Here is a 19,807-nt window from a genome sequence, read left to right on the forward strand (position 1 = left end):
CCTCTGACCTTTAGTGACCTCTGACCTTGTGACCTCTAACCTTTAGTGACCTCTGTCCTCCTGTTGCAGGTGTGTGTGTGCTGCTGCTGTCTGCACCGACTGTTTCTGCAGGTGAGTTGATGATGTGAAAACCATCAGTGAGACTCCAAAAGAACACAAATACACTTACTGTGTGTGTGTGTGTGTGTGTGTGTGTGTGTGTGTGTGTGTGTCCTCCAGTGTCTCTGTCTGTCAGTCCAAACCTTCAGCAGTTCTTCAGTGGATCTTCAGTGTATCTGAGTTGTGTTGATGATGGACAGACAGCTGATGGATGGACAGTGAAGAGGACCAGAGGAGGACTCACTGAGGACTGTGGAGCAGCTGGTTCAGAGTTTAGTAGGATTAACAGTTCCTTCTGTGTTCTCGGTCTCAGTCTCTCCACTGGTGGAAATTTCCTGTGTGTAAGCTCATCTGGACATCAGAGTGAAGAAGTCTCCATCAGTGTCTCAGGTACAGACAGATGTTCCAGCTGTGTCTCTGTTTCTGTCTGTCTCTGTGTCACTCTGTTTGTGTCTCTGCTGGACAGGCAAAGATGTGATCCTGGAGATTCCTGCACTTCCTGTCATGACAGGAAGTGATGTCACTTTGTGCTGTACACCCAAAGAGGGAGAAAGACGAAAGTCTCACTTCTTCAGAGATAATGTTACACTTGGATCTGGACCTGAAGGAAAGTGGATTCTCTCTAACGTCCAGCGGTCTGATGAAGGTCTCTACTGGTGTTATACTGATATTCATCCACCTTCTCCTCAGAGCAGACTGAGGGTCAGAGGTCAGGGCACTGACATCATTTCCTGTTTAAAGACAAACTAACCTGCTGACCTGATAATGAACTGACTGAATCATCTTCATCATCTCTCATCATCTCATCATCATCTCTCCTGCAGATCCTCCTCGTACCACAACCTCTCCTCTTCTTCTCACCACTTTCCCTCCCTCCTCTTCCTCTCCAGACTCTTCCTCCTCCCTTCCTCTTTATCTCCTGGTGCTCCCTGTAGTCCTGGTCCTGGTTCTGGTCCTGGTTGGAGGTGTGGTTCTGTTGAAGAAACTGAGAGGTATGGCTCACCTGAACTAACCAGGTAAAGTCATTCACCTGAAGCTCTCTGAGGGTGACAGTCAGATTTTACTCATGAGGATCTGATGATCTACTCGCGTTTCTATGTGAGATGATGCTCAGAGCTGCCAGCCTATCTCCGCTCTACCGTCACATGTCAAGCTTTTCTTATTGTGGAAGTGGGGATGCTTTTAATACTCACAGTAGAGCTGGGCGATATAAGATTTTTTCATATCACGATATGTTGTTTTCATTTCAGGCGATAACGATATCTATCACGATATCAGCCAAATAACTATATTTGTAAGATTTAAATGTGCCGTTGCTCACAAGTAAAATGTGAAATAATCAGCAGCTTGTTTTTAAATATTTATTTCCCATAATAAGTTCAACAGGGTAGATGTACTTAAGGAACATGAGACTTTAAGCGCTAAAGCGTTTAAGTTTCAAAATAGAACAAACGAAACAGACTAAACTGTCAATTCCACTTAGAAACAAAATATTAATTCTAAAAATAAATCTTAGTTTGTTTTACAGAAGAACAGACAAAACTGACTAACTTTTGTCAACATCAAATAAACTGAGAACTAAAAGGAAATTCTCAATCTCTCCTTGTTGTATAGCTGAGCTTTTCAAACAGTTTTAACAGTTACTTTAGTCTGACAAAAGCCGAATGACGAATTAGCGCTTCCAGTCAGAGACTGAGCTGCACCGCTTTATTGTATTTCCAGACTTGCTTTCGGCACATTTACAGTGCAGCTGCTCTGTTTTTTGTCAGACTTGAAATAGCCGAAATACCTTCACACTACGGAACTTCTATGACTCTTCTGTTCGACAATCTCTCCGGCGTTGGAACCATCATCGGTTTTCTCTTCGGTCACGCTCGGTTGATTTTTCTCTAGTCGGCACACTCATTTCCTCCATACTAGAGGTTTTTTTTCTCCAGCCTGTGTATAAACCTCTGGTACACAGAGAACCAGTTGTGAAACTCACAGTAAGGAAATGGTCGGCAGAGACTGAAGAGGCCCTGAGGGACTTTTTCCGTTCTACTGTGTGGGACAACCTCTGCAGCCCCCTGGAGGATGACCTCAACAGCATCACAGACTGCATTACGGATTACATGAACTTCTGTGTGGACAACACCGTACCCATCAAAAAGGTACGGTGTTTTTCTAACAACAAGACATGGATAAATCCTGAAATTAAGGCTCTACTCAAGGAGAATAAGAGTCTTTAGATCTGGAGACAAACAGGAGCTGAGAGTTGTTCAGAAGAAGCTGAAATGGAAGATAATCAAATCAAATCACTTTTATTGTCACATCACATGTGCAGGCACACTGGCACAGCACATGCGAGTGAAATTCTTGTGTGCGAGCCCCACAAGCAACAGAGATGTGCAAAACACAACAACACAAACGAGCAAAATACAAGAATGGCCAACCTGAAACTAATAAATATATGTACAATATATAATAGTGTATGCATTTCTGGATGTGTATACTAAATATTTTCCTACGTGTGTGTGTGTGTGTGTGTGTGTGTGTGTGTGTGTGTGTGTGTGTGTGTGTGTGTATGCACATTTTTACAAATTAAATAGTAAAAAAAAATAAAAATAATAATAATAATAATAATAATAATAATAAAATATATAAAATATACAGAGTTGAATATGTGCAAAACAGTGGCATTACTGTACAGTGTGGAGTGCATAATGTTAAAGTTCCAGTAGTGAAGCTGAGGTGTCTATGACGTGTTCAGCAGTCTGATGGCCTGGTGGAAGAAGCTGTCTCTCAGTCTGCTGGTACGGGACCGGATGCTGCAGAACCTCCTTCCTGATGGAAGCAGTCTGAACAGTTTATGGCTGGGGTGACTGGAGTCCTTGATGATCCTCCCCGCTTTCCTCAGGCACCGCTTCCTGTAGATGTCTTGGAGGGAGGGAAGCTCACCTCCAATTATCCGTTCAGAGCACCGCACTACTCGCTGGAGAGCTTTGCAGTTGTAGGCGGTGCTGTTGCCATACCAGGTGGTGATGCATCCAGTGAGGATGCTCTCAATGGCACAGTGATAGAAGGTCCTGAGGATGCGGGGGCTCATGCCGAATCTTTTCAGTCTCCTGAGAAAGAAGAGGCGCTGCTGCGCCTTCTTCACTGTTTTGTTTGTGTGTACTGACCACGTAAGATCCTCAGACAGATGTACACCAAGGAACCGGAAGCTGCTCACTCTCTCCACAGCAGCGCCGTTGATGGTGATGGGGGTGTGTACTTCTCTGCACCTCCGGAAGTCCACTATCAACTCCTTTGTCTTTGCGACGTTGAGGGTGAGATGGTTGTCTTGACACCAGTGGGTCAGGGCGCTGACCTCCTCCCTGTAAGCCGTCTCATCACCGTTGGTGATAAGACCCACCACTGTAGTGTCGTCCGCAAACTTCACAATGATGTTGGAGCTGTTAGTGGCTGTGCAGTCGTAGGTGTAGAGTGAGTACAGGAGAGGGCTCAGTACACACCCCTGTGGAGCACCAGTGTTCAGTGTGATGGGGGATGAGGTGATGCTGCCCAGTCTGACCACTTGGCGTCTGTCAGACAGGAAGCTAAGGATCCAGCTGCAGAGGGAGCTGCTCAGTCCTAGATCCTGCAGTTTCCTGTCCAGCTTCGAGGGAACGATGGTATTGAATGCTGAGCTGTAATCTACAAACAGCATCCTCACATACGTGTCTCTCTTCTCCAGGTGTGACAGGGCAGTGTGTAGTGTCAGGGCTATGGCATCATCAGTGGACCTGTTGTGGCGGTATGCAAACTGTAGAGGGTCCAGTGAGTCGGGTAGCGCAGAGCGGATGAAGTCCCTGACCAGCTTCTCGAAGCATTTGCTCACGATGGGGGTCAGGGCTACAGGTCGCCAGTCGTTCAATGAGGAGATGGTGGAGGATTTGGGTACAGGGACGATGGTGGCCATTTTGAAGCAGGCTGGGACTACAGACAGAGAGAGGGAAAGGTTGAAGATGTGCGTGAACACTCCAGCCAGCTGAGCCGCGCATGACTTGAGGACGCGGCCGGGAATCCCGCCCGGACCAGTAGCTTTGCGTGCGTTCACCTTCCTGAAGCACTTCCGCACATCCTCCTCAGACACAGCGTGCGCACTGACGTCATCCGCGGTGCGCACACTGTCCGGTCTCATGGTGTTCGCTGTGTCGAATCTAGCGTAGAATACGTTTAGATCCTCACACAGAGAGGCCGTGGTCTGCGGTGTGCTGGTTTTCCCTCTAAAGTCTGTGATCGTGTTTAGTCCCTGCCACATACTCCGAGGGTTGTCAAACTGTTGCTCCACCCTGTCCCTGTACTCACGTTTGGCTGCTTTGATCGTCTTCCGGAGTTGGTAATGTGCGTGTTTGTAGTCCGATGTGTTCGCGGAGGCAAAGGCGGTGTTCCGTGCCGCCAGTGCCGCGCGAACATCTCCGTTAATCCAGGGTTTTTGATTTGGGAAAGGCAAGGAAAGGAAAACTACAGGAGGAAGATGGAAGAGCAGCTGCAACAGGACAACATCAGAGGTGTTTGGAACAGCCTGAAGACAATCCCAGGACAAAAACCAGCCCCCCAGGCTGCAGGAGACTTGGGGTGGGTGAATGACCTAAATAAATATTTTAATAGGTTTGATCAAACACCCACCCCTCCCACAGCATCGTCCCCCCTGCTGCAATCTCCTTCATCTTCAGGGACTGCCTGTCCTTCATCTCAGGACTTCACACCTCCCAGCTCCCAGTCATTACACCCACCCCCGGCTTCTGTGGACTCCAACATACACCCCCCCTCCCCCAAAATCCACTCTTTCTATTTCAGCACTTCAAGTGAGGAACGAGCTTCGCAAGATCAAGATCAAGGTGCAGAAGGCTGCAGGTCCAGATGACATCAGCTCCAGGCTCCTGAGATGCTGCGCAGATGAACTGTGTGGCATCCTAGGTTATCTGTTCAACCTGAGCCTGTCACTGGGGAAAGTACCACAGCTGTGGAAGACCTCCTGTGTGGTACCGGTACCAAAGACCTCCCATCCCAAGGACCTCATTAGCTACAGGCCGGTAGCCCTGACATCGCACCTGATGAAGACCCTCGAGAGGTTGGTTCTAAACCATCTGCACCCATCTGCACCAATCTTCTGCGCCCCCTGGTGAGGTCTTCATTGGATCCGCTGCAGTTTGCTTACCAGCCTGGCATCGGGGTGGAGGACGTCATCATCTACCTCCTGCACCGAGCTCTGACTCACCTGTCAGCAGAACCACCTGCTGATCAACGCCGGGAAAACCAAGGAGTTGGTGGTGGACTTCCGGAAACGCAGACCCACCACACTGACACCGGTGGACATTGAGATAGTGGACTCTTATAGGTACCTGGGTGTTCACCTGAATAATAAACTGGACTGGAGCCACAACACTGATGCTCTTTACAGGAAGGGTCAGAGCAGACTCTACCTGCTGAGGCGGCTGAGGTCATTTGGAGTCCAGGGAGCGCTTTTAAAGACCTTCTATGACTCTGTGGTGGCATCTGTCATTTTTTACAGTGTGGTATGTTGGAGCAGCAGTTTGAGAGGAAGAGGTTGGATAAACTCATCAGGAAGGCCAGCTCTGCTCTGGGATGCACCCTGGACCCAGGGCAGGTGGTGGAAGACAGAAGGACTCTGGTCAAAATAACATCTCTGATGGACAGAGTCTCCCCCATGCATGTAGATGTTGCTCCAGAGCTGCTGCAGTGACAGACTGCTGCATCCTCGATGCATGAAGGAGCGTTTCTGCAGGTCCTTCCTCCCTGCAGCTGTCAGACTGCACAATCAGAACTGCTCCCAACAAACACAGATGTTTACATCTGCGCTGTAACTGCAATAAGTTAATTAACCGATTCATACTACAACCTGGTTTGCCTCTTATCTGTTGTTATATTTTATTTAATTTAATAACTGTACAGTACTCTGTATATAGTAACCATTGTCCTTAAGAAAAAATATGTAAGAAAAATTGTGTATGTTTCTGTTCTGTGTCCTGTGTCCTGTTTGTTTGTATATGTGTCTTTTTGGCTGCTGTTACAACCAAATTTCCCCTTGTGGGACAATTAAAGGATTATTCTATTCTATTCTATTCTATTCTATTCTCTATTACCCGGGCGGCACGGCGGCTGGCTGCTTCCCAAACAAATACACATGTGCGGCTTGGCACTTGTGCTGTACGTAACAAGTCATGTGACGTGACGCTGCGGCTGTGATTGGTTCGACTCTGCGTTACCTAATTTGGATCGGCTGTTCTTCTTTTTTTTTAAGAGGACAAGAGAGATGAGGTCTATCGCAATAGTTTAATTTTTTTATTGAGAAAAAGTTATTTCGCAATACATATCGTTATCGTTCTATCGCCCAGCTCTAGTTCACAGTCAGCTGTAGTTGACTCTAAGACTTTAGAAGAAGTCATGAATCTTCACAATGACACAAACTAACAATCATGATTGGTCTCTGATGAACTGAGTGTTGGTCAGCGTGAAGTCTGTTTGCTGAGAGTTTCAAAACTCCAAACAGTGAACTGAAGTGCTGCTCTTACCATTTTAGTGATCAGGCCGGATTAGGATTTGGTCCACCTGAACTAGCTTATACAGGCAAAGGATGACACAGTGTATTTGAGAAAAAAGAAAGTCCTAAAAAGCACTGAAACATGTCTTGAACCCATGGTTTTGAGTTTCTTTGTGGGTTTTTAATCTCCATTTCTGTACACATTATTTGAGTTTTACTCTATCAGTCACATTCTTTCTGTTTTTCTTGATGTCAATAGAAGTATAAAAATGATATTAGTCTGTCTTCCATCAGTCTTTATTTGTATTCTGCCTCGAAGTTCCTACTTCCTAGATTATTTTTCCGTTGAGTCTCTGTGTATCTTGATTATGCAGTAAGCAGTCCCCCTCTGTGTTCCTGCTTTTGTTCTCCTTGCTCCCCAGTTTAATTGTGTCAATTTTCTCTTATCTCCTTATTCTCCTCCTGTTTTCTTTTGTTTTTTTGTGGTTCTTTGTGTCCTGTGTTTAGTTTATCTTCCTATTAAGCATTATGTTTTCCTCACTTTCTACATGTCCTGCATCTGGGTCTAAATCCTGCCTGCCACATACTATTTGGCATATCAAATATTTATTAAAATTCAATCCATCCATTAATTTTCTCCTGCTCATATGGGGCTGGGTCACGGGGGCAGCAGCCGAAGCATAAAAGCCTTCATGAACTCAGGGCAAACTGCATCCACCCTGCAACCAAGGAGTTTTTTGACCAGCTCAGTGACCTAACCCTGTTGATGGGCAAGTTGTGCCCATCATCCCCAGACTCTCAGTTGACAGCCCAGCACCTGCTTTCACCCTAGATTCGCGAACATACAGCCACAAATCTGATGATACGATTACACGTGCATTTATGGACACCCTTATGTTCTGACATGGTGTTCACCATCACTCTCACTTTTCACAGAACGCCGAGCCATCTGGAATACAGGAAGAGCTATGCACTTTTCTTTCTTTTTACTACAGCTCAGTGTTCAGCACCATAGTACCAGACATTCTCATCACCTTCATACCCCCCACCACCTACTCCTGGATCAAAGACTTCTTAACCAACTGAACTCAATCAGTTGGTCCACCTCTCTCAGCCTGCACTAAGAACGCAAAACACTGGGTCAAATGACCAAGGACCATGACACTTCAGGAGGCACGACAAGTCCATTTCCCTTCCATTATAAATGTACAAGGTGTGGCAAGGGCGTAGATTTGGCGTGGACGGAAGGGACATGTCCCCACCAATATCCAGTGATTATTGAATTGTCCCCACCAATAATTTGATCAACTTCAATTGCAGGGAACACAAGTGGTTGGTTCCCCAGGGTCAACTCGAAAGGAGAGAGATGGGTGACAAATGAGATCATTAAGTTATGGGCCTGTTCTGAATAATCCTGTCGGTGTAAGTTAGTGGACTTGTTCTGGGTGCAGATTGAACAGGTAGAAACATATTCACAGACATCCTCAGACAGGGATTTCCACCAAAACCACCATCACAGAAACGAGATTGTGTGATTGGCTCATGGATAACGTAAATTTTGGGGTCTGGGCCCAGTGGATTTAATTAGCTCTTTCTCTAGTTTGAACATGGGAGGAGGCCAGGGGTTCCAGTTCCTGGGTCAGGTTCAGCCTGTAGAGCTTCATGGATGGCTGACTACATCTCCCAGGTTGGAGAGCAAAGAACAGGGGACAGGATGGTGGTCTTGGACGTTGCTCAGTGATGGAGTTTTGGCGGTTCAGTGCGTCTGGCTTGATATTCTGAGAACCGGGTCTGTAAGTGATGGTGAAATTGAAATGAGAAAAAACAGGGACCATCTGGCTTGCCAGACATTGAGTCTCATTGCAGCTTGAAGGTGTGCAAGGTTTTTGTGGTTGTGCCACACGATGATTGGGTGTTTCGTCAGAAGCTCTCTATGCCCCACAGGCACAACTCAGTCCAGGCACTAGAACCGCTGGCCTCCCGGTAAGTAATATTAAGTTTGTTGAGTTTAGTAAACTTCGGTGAAATTAGAATCCCAAGGAAAAAATAACACTTAAAGAATTATTGCAGCTGTGGAATATTTCAGACAGTATGCTACTGAGGGCAGCTAACATAAGAGTTATGAGTTATAAGATATAATCTAAGTCGTAACATTGCTGTATGGAGCTGCAGATTTGGTTGCAGGTTAACATAGCTGGACTGGCCATCGGGCTTATTTGACTTATTTTTTATTTTTTTTGTAACGACATGAACAATGAGAGGTGGTGGATTGGCCAGATGCAGGTCGATGTGTAAAAATAACTCAGTTGTTTGGTGGTGGCTATGGCGGGGCTTCCACAGAGGCAACAGGTGGATGAGGGAAGGGGAGGCAGGAGGAGAGCCCCGAGGCAGCCGCCAGTCCGAGTGTCAGGTGAACTGAACTTCAGGTAAGAAGTTATGACCTGCAGTCTATCTGGGTCAGATATGAACTAAGTTTAGGTGGAGTTTATTTTCATGTTGCTGACTTTTTACTGTCAGTTGCAATAACTCATACTGCGTTCTAGCCAGCTTGACGGAGTTTTTATACAGCTGGGTGGTGCTATGATGTTACTGATAGTGAACTTTATTTTATTCATAAGGTTAGTTAGTAGAGTTGCCAACGGCTCCTTAAAAAAATGGAATGGTCCCTCATTCAGAGAAAATATTACACGTTTCGTATTGAGCTGAAAAGAGATGCAGTTTATCCCGGACTTTAGCTAGAATGGAAAAAGACAAAGCTGGATTTATTCTGTCTTTATGCGGCACAGCTGCCTCTTCTCTCATCCTCTCACCCTCCCTCTCCTGTTGCTACTTCAATCATGAAACTGATCAATGATCAGCTGATCGGCTTTTCTCTCTTGTTTATTTATCGCCCACTTTGCGCCAGAAAGAGGAAACCAGCAGATGTCGTTTAAGCTTGATCAGCTGTTGTTAGAATGTATTTAATATTAATTTCTAGTATCAGCTGATGTTTGCTGGAGCCACAGCTGTAAAGCTGCTGGTCATGATGTCGGTTTGGTTATCTGGTGAGAGGGAAACATGAAGATGAAACCAGGAGATGTCCTTACTGGATCATCAGAGCTGTGATGGAGAAACAGGTTTACCTTTTAGGTGACATGAATGAGTTGAAGTTATGAACTGTTTCTGAGAGACAAATAACACCAGGATCCTTTTTTATGTAGCTGACAGCTGGTAACTGTGCAGGGGCGGGTCTAGCAAAGTTTTGCCAGGGGGCCAGGTAGGGCATTAACAGGGAGAGGGGGGCGCAAAGAAATACTTTTCTTTCTTATTCTCATTTCAAATATCTCGCTTTTATTAAATAATTATCTAAATCTTACAACCAAAGTTTTTATCTGACGTAAAATGTATAGAAATCATACATATACCAACAAGACTGTACATCACTGTCACCACAGCGTTTGTTTTCATTCAAAGTCTTTATGGCTTTAATACCTGGTGGGCCGGTCTGTAGTCAAAATGCCCGATTTTCTGTCCCGGTCCAGCCCTGCAGGTTAATACTGGCAGTGTCACCATGCCAGCTGAATGTATTTCATCATCAGCCAGTGTTGTTCTTGATCAATATTACCAAAGTTTACCATAAGGCAGCATAGAAAGTATTTACTTTTCTTTCAGGTTTTATTCAAATGTTAGTCTTTTCAGTTGTTTCTCCACTTTTTTCCTGTTTCAAAATCAAACACCAGTTTGTGAGAAGATTATCTTCTTTTTTTAACAGGCAGAGAAAGTTTTGCATTGGCATTGGCTAATTTGTCAATTGTTTGTTACAAATGTTCGTATTTTAATATTCAAAAATGTTTTTGCCCAAAACATATGTGCACTACATGTCAGTAAAAATACTATGCAAATATTGCTGTCCTTGAATGCTGAGTAAACACTGACAAAGCACTGATTGTATCTCTTGTACTTTATCAACGCAGTATCTAAAAACTTTGCACCGTAGTGGTTAAAATCTCATTCTAATAAGAGTTAAAAGTGCATTTGGTTATTAGGTTTATAGGATTATTGAATTATGGTTAACGGTTGGTAGAATTTTTTTTTTAAAACATTATCTGCCAATTAAATCTGCCACCCTTCTCTAAATCTGTGCCCCTACCTGGCCCCCCCAACAAAAATTTTCTAGACACGCCACTGGGAGACAGACACTATCTCTACTTTTAAGATTAGGCTTCAAACTTTCCTTTTTGCTAAAGCATATAGTTAGGGCTGGACCAGGTGACCCTGAATCCTCCCTTAATTATTATTATTAGTTCGCGGCGCGATATGGCAGCCTGGCTTCTGTCTGGCTTCGAGTTACACTTACTTCGAGTTACACTTAAAATAAAAGATTCAGGTTGGAAAGACGTGAAGCTCCTCCAGCTGTCTATCTTCATTTTCCTGTGTGGGTGAAGCACACTGGATCAGTTGTGTGTCTTTATACAAATACATTAACATATTCATATTTGGATCTGCTGAGGTACCTGCTCTCACTGATGAGTACACAACATCTGGATCAGCTGGGTACTCTGTAACACAACAGAGTACAGATTCATTCACTTGAATTTTATTTATAGAGTCAATTCATAACAAGAGATCGGGAGTGGCCTTAGTGGGCTCCGACATCATGAAATCCACTTTTAAAGATTCTAAAAGTATTACTGCAGCAGATTAATTAATATTACAGTAAAATCATTTACTTGTGGGTAAAAGTACAGAGACTCTTTTGACTAGGTTATAATAAAGTCCATTAGTCCTTTGGAAACACTGACAGGAAACTGAGATAATTCAAAAAGGCAAATTTAGTCATCTAGCCGTTGTAGAAATGGTCCTTACTTATGTTCAACCATCTAAAAATGTACATTAGAGAAATGTGAAATCATTTTTTTCTTCAGTAATTAGCTAATAAGGTGTGTTGTAGTACAGCTAACACAGTCGCCTCCTGGACGGAGTCCTTACACTCCTCACTAGTTACCACCTCTAGTCGCAGGTATATTGTTGCTCAGGATGTAGAGAGGATTGTGAACTTATCAGGAAGTTGGTGGTACAATCACCAACTCCTGCCTCTAGATATTGAAATGCCCTTGGGCAAGGTATGAACCTCATATACCCCCTGAGGCATCCATCTTGGGCTATGCGTGAGAGTTATGTATAAAAACTCCTATTTAACAGGAAGAAACCTCCAACAGAACCAGGCTCAGGCGAGGTCGGCCATCTTTCACGACTGGTAGAGCAGTAGAACTCCACCTAAATAACAGATAAGTCCAAAAATATTTGGGGACAGAGACTGAAAAATAAGTGACAGAATAGAAATGCTGTACAGCATTTCTAGTAGTTGTGGTCTCTGTGGAACATAGACTGAACATGAACTGAAAACACCGGGTGAACCACCCAGGAACCCTGACAGTACCAATAGCAGTGAAGGATTCAGGGTGAGGTAAGAGAGGAGTAATCATAAGGAGTAGGCAAGATTTGTAATTGTTTCAAAAAGAGAAAGCAAGCGAAGCCAATAAGTATAAAAGAGTGCTCTTAAGATGAGTCGAAGATCGTCCTGTACTTTCCTGGGCATGAGGACTGGAAAGCAACATCAGAAGATTTTAGTGAGATGTGACAAATCATTGTTCAACCACTGTGAACATAACAATTGGATCTATAAAAATAACTTTTGTTGAATTGTTGTCTCAAAAGACTTGGAGGGCTTTTTGCTTTCCCCATGGATATTATTGCGCACAGGATGGAAAGGAGTTTATCACCAGAATGTACGTCTTCCCCTCCTCTCTCATTCATCTCAAGACCAATAAAAGAGATCAGCATCAGTATAGAGTTCATTTATGAGATTAGGATACAATTCTGGTGATTCAATTAAGTGATTCTTACTATGTGCTAAAGCATTTACATTGCCCATGCTAAATTGCTCTTGACCTGCAAGGTTACTCAGGCAGTCATTGAGAACCTTCACACTGAGAACCTTCACAACCTTCACTGAGAACCTTCACAGACATCAGGCAGTCATTGTCAGAGGGAACAGGCTCATAACTGGAGATGGGCAGTTAGAGCTAGGCGAGTCTCCTCACTGGTTCAGTCCAGTTCCTTCATTATCTGTTGGGGAACACTCCTTGGAATCAGAAACTTTGACCCTTTAAATGAATGGCCGGTCCAGGTTTCCTGTACTAACTGACTGATCCAGCAGTCTGTGGGTCACACAGAACTCTACAGGCTAGGCAACAGCAGCCTGACTGCTATTAGTTATTGAGTGAAAGAATGAAAGTTACTTGTTACTGGCCCCCAAGCTCAGTTGACTTAAAACCAAGGAGGTCCATGTCTATGATGCTGTCAGGCATGCATACAAGCACATGGGGGCCATACAAACTGCACATCACCAAGAATACTGTAGCCCCTCACAAAACAAAAGCCTCTATTCAGGAGTACTCGACTCCTGAACACAAAGCTTAACACAAACGTGCACCTTAAAGAAGATACCCTGCAACCTGGAAAGCAAAATGTGTCTCACTGATATCAGTAACAGGAAGTCCCAAATTGTTACTAATGTGGTGTTGTCGTGGAGTCCTCTCCTAAATTTCTCCCGAACAAATGCATGTGTAGTCAGGAAGCATTCAGCGTGTACCTAATGGTGGGCGTATGTGCCCTGGTCAACTGTCGGCAGACAGTGGAACTCTGGTGTTAATAAATTTTGTGAATGACTTCCTCCTCACTAAAGCAGCACCTCTGTAAAATAACCCTTTTATTACTCTCTCTTTTTGAAATGATCTTCTTGTTATCAATCTACAATCAAAGCCCATTCCTCTGAATATAATGCAAAACAAATGGTCTGTTGAGGCTGCAGTCGTCCATCATGGATCTTCTTTAACCATGTTTGCAATGAAACAATTTGCTCCTTTGTGGAAACCACTCCAAAAACTGATTCAAAGGAGCCAGAATCACCAATGATTTCATCCTATGGTCTATGTATGAGTGGATGTTGCAGAGGTTACCAGTATTTCTGCCCGCAGGTCTCTGAGATGTGATTTGAACTTGGCCATAAGTGACCTCAGAAGGGCCTGTGAATGAGAGAGAGATGATGATTTACTGAACAGAGAAACAAGGTCACGCAGAAACACTGACACTCAGCTAAAGAAATGGACCTGTAAGAGTCAAAGTGAATGTTTTGTTTATTTCTTGTGGTGGTGCAGGTGTTTTCCTGCACCTCAGCTGACTGCATGGGGGTGTGATCGCATGTTATTTACCTGACACGGGTGAACTCAAAGGGGAGTTTTTCACCTTTAAGTCCTTATTACAAACGATGTAAGTTAATACATCCATTATTTGTTTTGTATGAACGGAAAGTTTATTGGTTTAGTTTTAAAATAAAATGCACACAGTATGGCTTGTTGGAGACGCATCACAGCCCATCAAAGCATGTTTTACTGCATACATCAGGACAATGAAGAGGATTTCTGGATGCAGCTTTTGGAGTGACGATGCTTTCACATGGTGGGACACTGCTGTTGGAGAAGGAGATATTGGAAACGGCACCATCACAGTGGCACAGAGGAACGTAGCGCAATGCACACATCAGACGTGGTAGGACACGTGGATTCACTCTGTTTATTTTTGAATGCTTTGAACACAGTTTGGAAGCGTCACCCCTTGTCCATTGGGGACATTGGTTTGTGTTGTGTGTTGGCATATGCTTGGTTTAATGATTAATTAAAGCTGTTTTATATACACATTGCAATGTGCTCATAAACGACTTGGCACTCTGTGATAGGAATGATATTCTTTAGGCTTAATGGGGTCCAAACAGGAGGCCGAATGGAGACATCAGGATGGTTCTTCAAAGGCCTTCAAAATAAAGGTACACAGAGCCAGCTGCTCATACCGAAATCTGCAAAATTGGATATACAGCAAATTTAAATGTGAGCAGTCGAAGTTCTCTCAGTCAAATTGTTCGGAACAGTGTTTATATAATATGAACTCCAAAAGCTCAAGAAACAGTCTTACTTGTAATAATCTGTCGTCCACCTGTCCTTAGGGAGTGTCTAAGTGCTGTAACTAAGTTTAAGAATATAATCCACCCACTGTTATCATCTCCAATGCCCTGTACCAACACAGAGCAGAGCAGCTATCTGAACGCTACCCCAACAGAGGTCGATTATCTTGTTAATAATTTCACCTCCTCACTACGTACGACTCTGGATACTGTAGCTCCAGTGAAAACTAAGGTCTCTAATCAGAAGTACCTGACTCCGTGGTATAATTCTCAAACACGTAGCCTAAAGCAGATGACTCGTAATCTGGAGAGGAAATGGCGTGTCACAAATTTAGAGGATCATCATTTAGCCTGGAGAAATAGTTTGCTGCTTTATAAGAAAGCCCTCCGCAAAGCCAGAACATCTTACTATTCATCACTGATTGAAGAAAATAAGAACAACCCCAGGTTTCTCTTCAGCACTGTAGCCAGGCTGACAAAAAGTCAGAGCTCTTTTGAGCCAACCATCCCTTTAACGTTAACTAGTAATGACTTCATGAACTTCTTCACAAATAAAATTTTTATCATTAGAGAAAAAATGACCAATAATCATCCCACAGATGTAATATTATCTACAGCTACTCTTAGTACCATTGATGTTAAGTTAGACTCTTTTTCTCCAATTGATCTTTCTGAGTTAACTTCAATAATTACTTCCTCCAAACCATCAACGTGTCTTTTAGACCCCATTCCTACAAAACTGCTCAAAGAGGTCCTGCCATTAATTAATTCTTCGATCTTAAATATGATCAACCTATCTCTAATGATCGGCTATGTACCACAGGCCTTCAAGCTGGCTGTAGTTAAACCTTTACTCAAAAAGCATCTCTAGACCCAGCAGTCTTAGCTAATTATAGGCCAATCTCCAACCTTCCTTTCATATCAAACATCCTTGAAAGAGTAGTTGTCAAACAGCTAACAGATCATCTGCAGAGGAATGGTTTATTTGAAGAGTTTCAGTCAGGTTTCAGAGCTCATCACAGCACAGAAACAGCTTTAGTGAAGGTTACAAATGATCTTCTTATGGCCTCTGACAGTGGACTCATCTCTGTGCTTGTCCTGCTAGACCTCAGTGCAGCGTTCGATACTGTTGACCATAATATCCTATTAGAGCGATTAGAACATGCTGTAGGTATTACAGGTACTGTGCTGCAGTGGTTTGTATCATATCTACAGTGGGGCAAAAAAGTATTTAGTCAGCCACCGATTGTGCAAGTTCCCCACCTAAAATGATGACAGAGGTCAGTAATTTGCACCAGAGGTACACTTCAACTGTGAGAGACAGAATGTGAAAAAAAAATCCATGAATCCACATGGTAGGATTTGTAAAGAATTTATTCGTAAATCAGGGTGGAAAATAAGTATTTGGTCAATAACAAAAATACAACTCAATACTTTGTAACATAACCTTTGTTGGCAATAACAGAGGTCAAACGTTTACTATAGGTCTTTACCAGGTTTGCACACACAGTAGCTGGTATTTTGGCCCATTCCTCCATGCAGATCTTCTCGAGAGCAGTGATGTTTTGGGGCTGTCGCCGAGCAACACGGACTTTCAACTCCCGCCACAGATTTTCTATGGGGTTGAGGTCTGGAGACTGGCTAGGCCACTCCAGGACTTTCAAATGCTTCTTACGGAGCCACTCCTTTGTTGCCCGGGCGGTGTGTTTTGGATCATTGTCATGTTGGAAGACCCAGCCTCGTTTCATCTTCAAAGTTCTCACTGATGGAAGGAGGTTTTGGCTCAAAATCTCACGATACATGGCCCCATTCATTCTGTCCTTAACACGGATCAGTCGTCCTGTCCCCTTGGCAGAAAAACAGCCCCATAGCATGATGTTTCCACCCCCATGCTTCACAGTAGGTATGGTGTTCTTGGGATGCAACTCAGTATTCTTCTTCCTCCAAACACGACGAGTTGAGTTTATACCAAAAAGTTCTACTTTGGTTTCATCTGACCTCATGACATTCTCCCAATCCTCTGCTGTATCATCCATGTGCTCTCTGGCAAACTTCAGACGGGCCTGGACATGCACTGGCTTCAGCAGGAACACGTCTGGCACTGCGGGATTTGATTCCCTGCCGTTGTAGTGTGTTACTGATGGTGACCTTTGTTACTTTGGTCCCAGCTCTCTGCAGGTCATTCACCAGGTCCCCCCGTGTGGTTCTGGGATCTTTGCTCACCGTTCTCATGATCATTTTGACCCCACGGGATGAGATCTTGCGTGGAGCCCCAGATCGTGGGAGATTATCAGTGGTCTTGTATGTAGAGCTGGGCGAAATGAGATTTTTCATATCACGATATGTTTTTTTCATTTCAGTCGATAACGATATATATCGCGATATAAGCCAAATAACTAAATTTGTAAGATTTAAATGTGCCGTTGCTCACAAGTAAAATGTGAAATAATCAGCAGCTTGTTTTGATTTAAATATTTATTTCCCATAATAACTTAAACAGGGTAGATGTACTTAAGGAACATGAGACTTCAGTTTCAAATAAATAAAGGCAAATATTGCAAACTAAACAAAAAGCAGCTGCTAAAGCGTTTAAGTTTGAAAATAGAACTAACAAAACAGACTACTAAATTGTCACTTCCACTTAGAAACAAAATATTAATTCTAAAAATAAATCTTAGGGTTTTTTTTTTTTACAGAAGAACAGACAAAACTGACTAACTTTTGTCAATATCAAATGAACTGAGAACTAAAAGGAAATTCTCAATCTCTCCTTGTTGTATAGCTGAGCTTTTCAAACAGTTTTAAAATAAAGATGCTAACAGAATATTCTTTCTGATGTTTATTTTTTAACAATAACCATTGAAGTGATTTAGAGCTCTAGCTTTTAATATGTTTACATGGGCTCAAAAACACAATTAAAAGAGGCATTTTTAATTTTATTCTGCTTCCCAACTTACCGATAGCTGAGTGAAGTCGATGTCCGAAGCACTGCAGCCGCGTCCAGTTATTCAGGGATGTGGCCTTCACTATATTTGTCCCACTATCGGTTGTGATGCAGACTTGTTTGTCTTCACTCAGTCCCCAGGATGCAAGCGCTTCTGACAGTCCTAATGCAATTACTTCACCCGTGTGGTCGTCAGGAAGGTAGGCAGCTTGAAGACATTTGCTTTTCAGATTCCAGTCTTGGTCGATATAGTGCAGTAAGGCTAAGGTAAGGTTCTGACGTGCGACTCGACCACATGTCGGATGTAGTAGCAAAGAACGATACAGTTTGTAGCTCCTTCTCAACAGCCTCATGGCACTCTCTATATAGCATTGGAAGCGCTGTCTGAGAGAAATGTTTACGTCCAGGGAGTTGGTAACGAGGATCCAGTACCTTAATTAGCTGCTTGAATCCTTCATTTTCGACCGTGTTTATTGGTAGCATGTCTTTAGCAAGACAGTAGGCTATGGCATTCGTTATGTCGCTATGTCTCTTACCTTTTTTGTCATATGGTAAGACGCTGGAGAAAGCCGACTCAATTGACTGTTGCTGCTTCGCAGGGATTCCCCTGGTAGTTTTCGATGACAAATTACCACTTTCAGTCAGAGATTGAGCGTGCTCTTGTGGGTGGCACTGCTTCAGGTGATGAAACAGGTTAGTTGTATTTCCAGTCTTGGTGGGAACATGCTGTCGGCACAACTTACAGTGCGTGCTACTCTGTTTTTTGTCGGACGTCAAATAGCCGAAATATCTCCACACTACGGAACTTTTCCGGCCCTTCTTTTCGACAATGTCTTCGGCATTCGAGCTGTCATCTGTGTTCTCTTCCGTTCTCTCGGTTGATTTTTCTCTACGTGGTACTCTCATTTTCTCCATCACCCAGTCGACACGGCGGTTAGCTGCTAGCTGCTTCCCAAACAAACACACACGCGCCCTGGCACTTGACGTCTTTTGTCCCTCTGTGTGCTCGTAAGGGTCTAACCCTTTCACTCCTTTGATTTTTTTCCTCGTATCTTTTCTTTGACTTTTCATCAAGTCTGTCTTTGTACGGACCGGCATTGTTCTCCTTTGTTTTGTACATACCCTTTTGGGGGGCAAAGAAAAAGCAAGAATTTATTGGAACCGAAGAATGAACGTTTTGCGGTGCTGCAAATGCTTGCATTTGATGCAGGTACTTGGATTGTTTTGCCACGAGTTCCCGGCATGCCAGGCACGTGCAGAGGGCGGGGGCTAGAGGGGCTTGAGCACCCGCCCCTTTCCTGATGGGTGCTCAAAGTGCCCTTTTGTTGAGGCAACTTTTTTAAAAAAAATTATTATTATTATTATTTTTAATGTGTGTGTGGGTGCGGAGTCCTGTCTGTGCCCCTCAACAATAATATTTAACTATTAATCACAGTTTTGCTAAATAAAAGGATCTGGCTTGCATCAGTCACATGATCACTATTAACCAATGATCGCCCTTGACGGCAGAACGCGCTGGTTACGAGCCGGGAACGAGCTCACAAAGAGCACGCGCATTGTTTCCGGTCCGGAGCTGTAGGAGAAACACAAGTTAACTCAGAGACACAGACTGATGCGACACAAACCTCTCTGCACGGCCCTGCGGCATGCAATGCGCGAAAGTCACGTGGTCTGTCAATCTCTATAGTCTGCAAAGACTTTGTGTGCATTCCAGAGTGTTCTGGCTTTCACAGCCACATCCTGGGAGCATGGGAGAGGTCGTAGCTTCTCTTATTGTTTTGTGGTAGGATAAACGTATCTATGTCTGTTCTAGTCTAAGTGCCTTTTGTTTAGATGAACTGCTGGACTTGCAGACCAGCAGGTTTAGGGAAGTCTTTATGGGGTCACACTCTGCCTGTGCGTTGTGTAAGTGTGTGTGTGTGTGTGTGTGTGGGGGGGGGGGGGGGGGGGTCAGAGTGTGACCCCATAACCGGCTTCCCTAAACCTTCTGGTCTGGAAGTCCAGCAGTTAATGAACCTATGTATATTCACGTAACCTCAATAAAAGAGCAGTGTTACGGGGGAGCGGACGAGAGCAACTGGGGTCAAGCGAAGGAACGGCGTTTGACCAGTTCTCTCCCGTGCACGAGAAACATAAAGAACTTTGCCTACTCGTGTCTTGCTTTGCTGTGTAGTTAAATTGTCCTGAACGTTCCAGCGAATAGGTTTAAGCTACAAACCTATCACAGTCACACACATTC

At 43.9% G+C, this 19,807-nt stretch overlaps 1 protein-coding gene and 1 long non-coding RNA gene across 2 annotated transcripts in view; one reads left to right on the forward strand and one right to left on the reverse strand.

Moving 5' to 3' along the window:
• LOC143416657 (uncharacterized) overlaps window positions 1-19,807 on the reverse strand; it is a 376,067-nt gene that overhangs the window by 27,864 nt on the left and 328,396 nt on the right. The gene's annotated exons all lie outside the window — the stretch shown is intronic.
• LOC112431282 (uncharacterized) lies at window positions 69-802 on the forward strand. Its single transcript, XR_003022441.2, has 3 exons — window positions 69-111; window positions 220-489; window positions 566-802. It is a non-coding gene; the product is annotated as an uncharacterized LOC112431282 (long non-coding RNA).

Source organism: Maylandia zebra, linkage group LG3, assembly GCF_041146795.1.
Source record: "Maylandia zebra isolate NMK-2024a linkage group LG3, Mzebra_GT3a, whole genome shotgun sequence".
Lineage (NCBI taxonomy): Eukaryota > Metazoa > Chordata > Actinopteri > Cichliformes > Cichlidae > Maylandia > Maylandia zebra.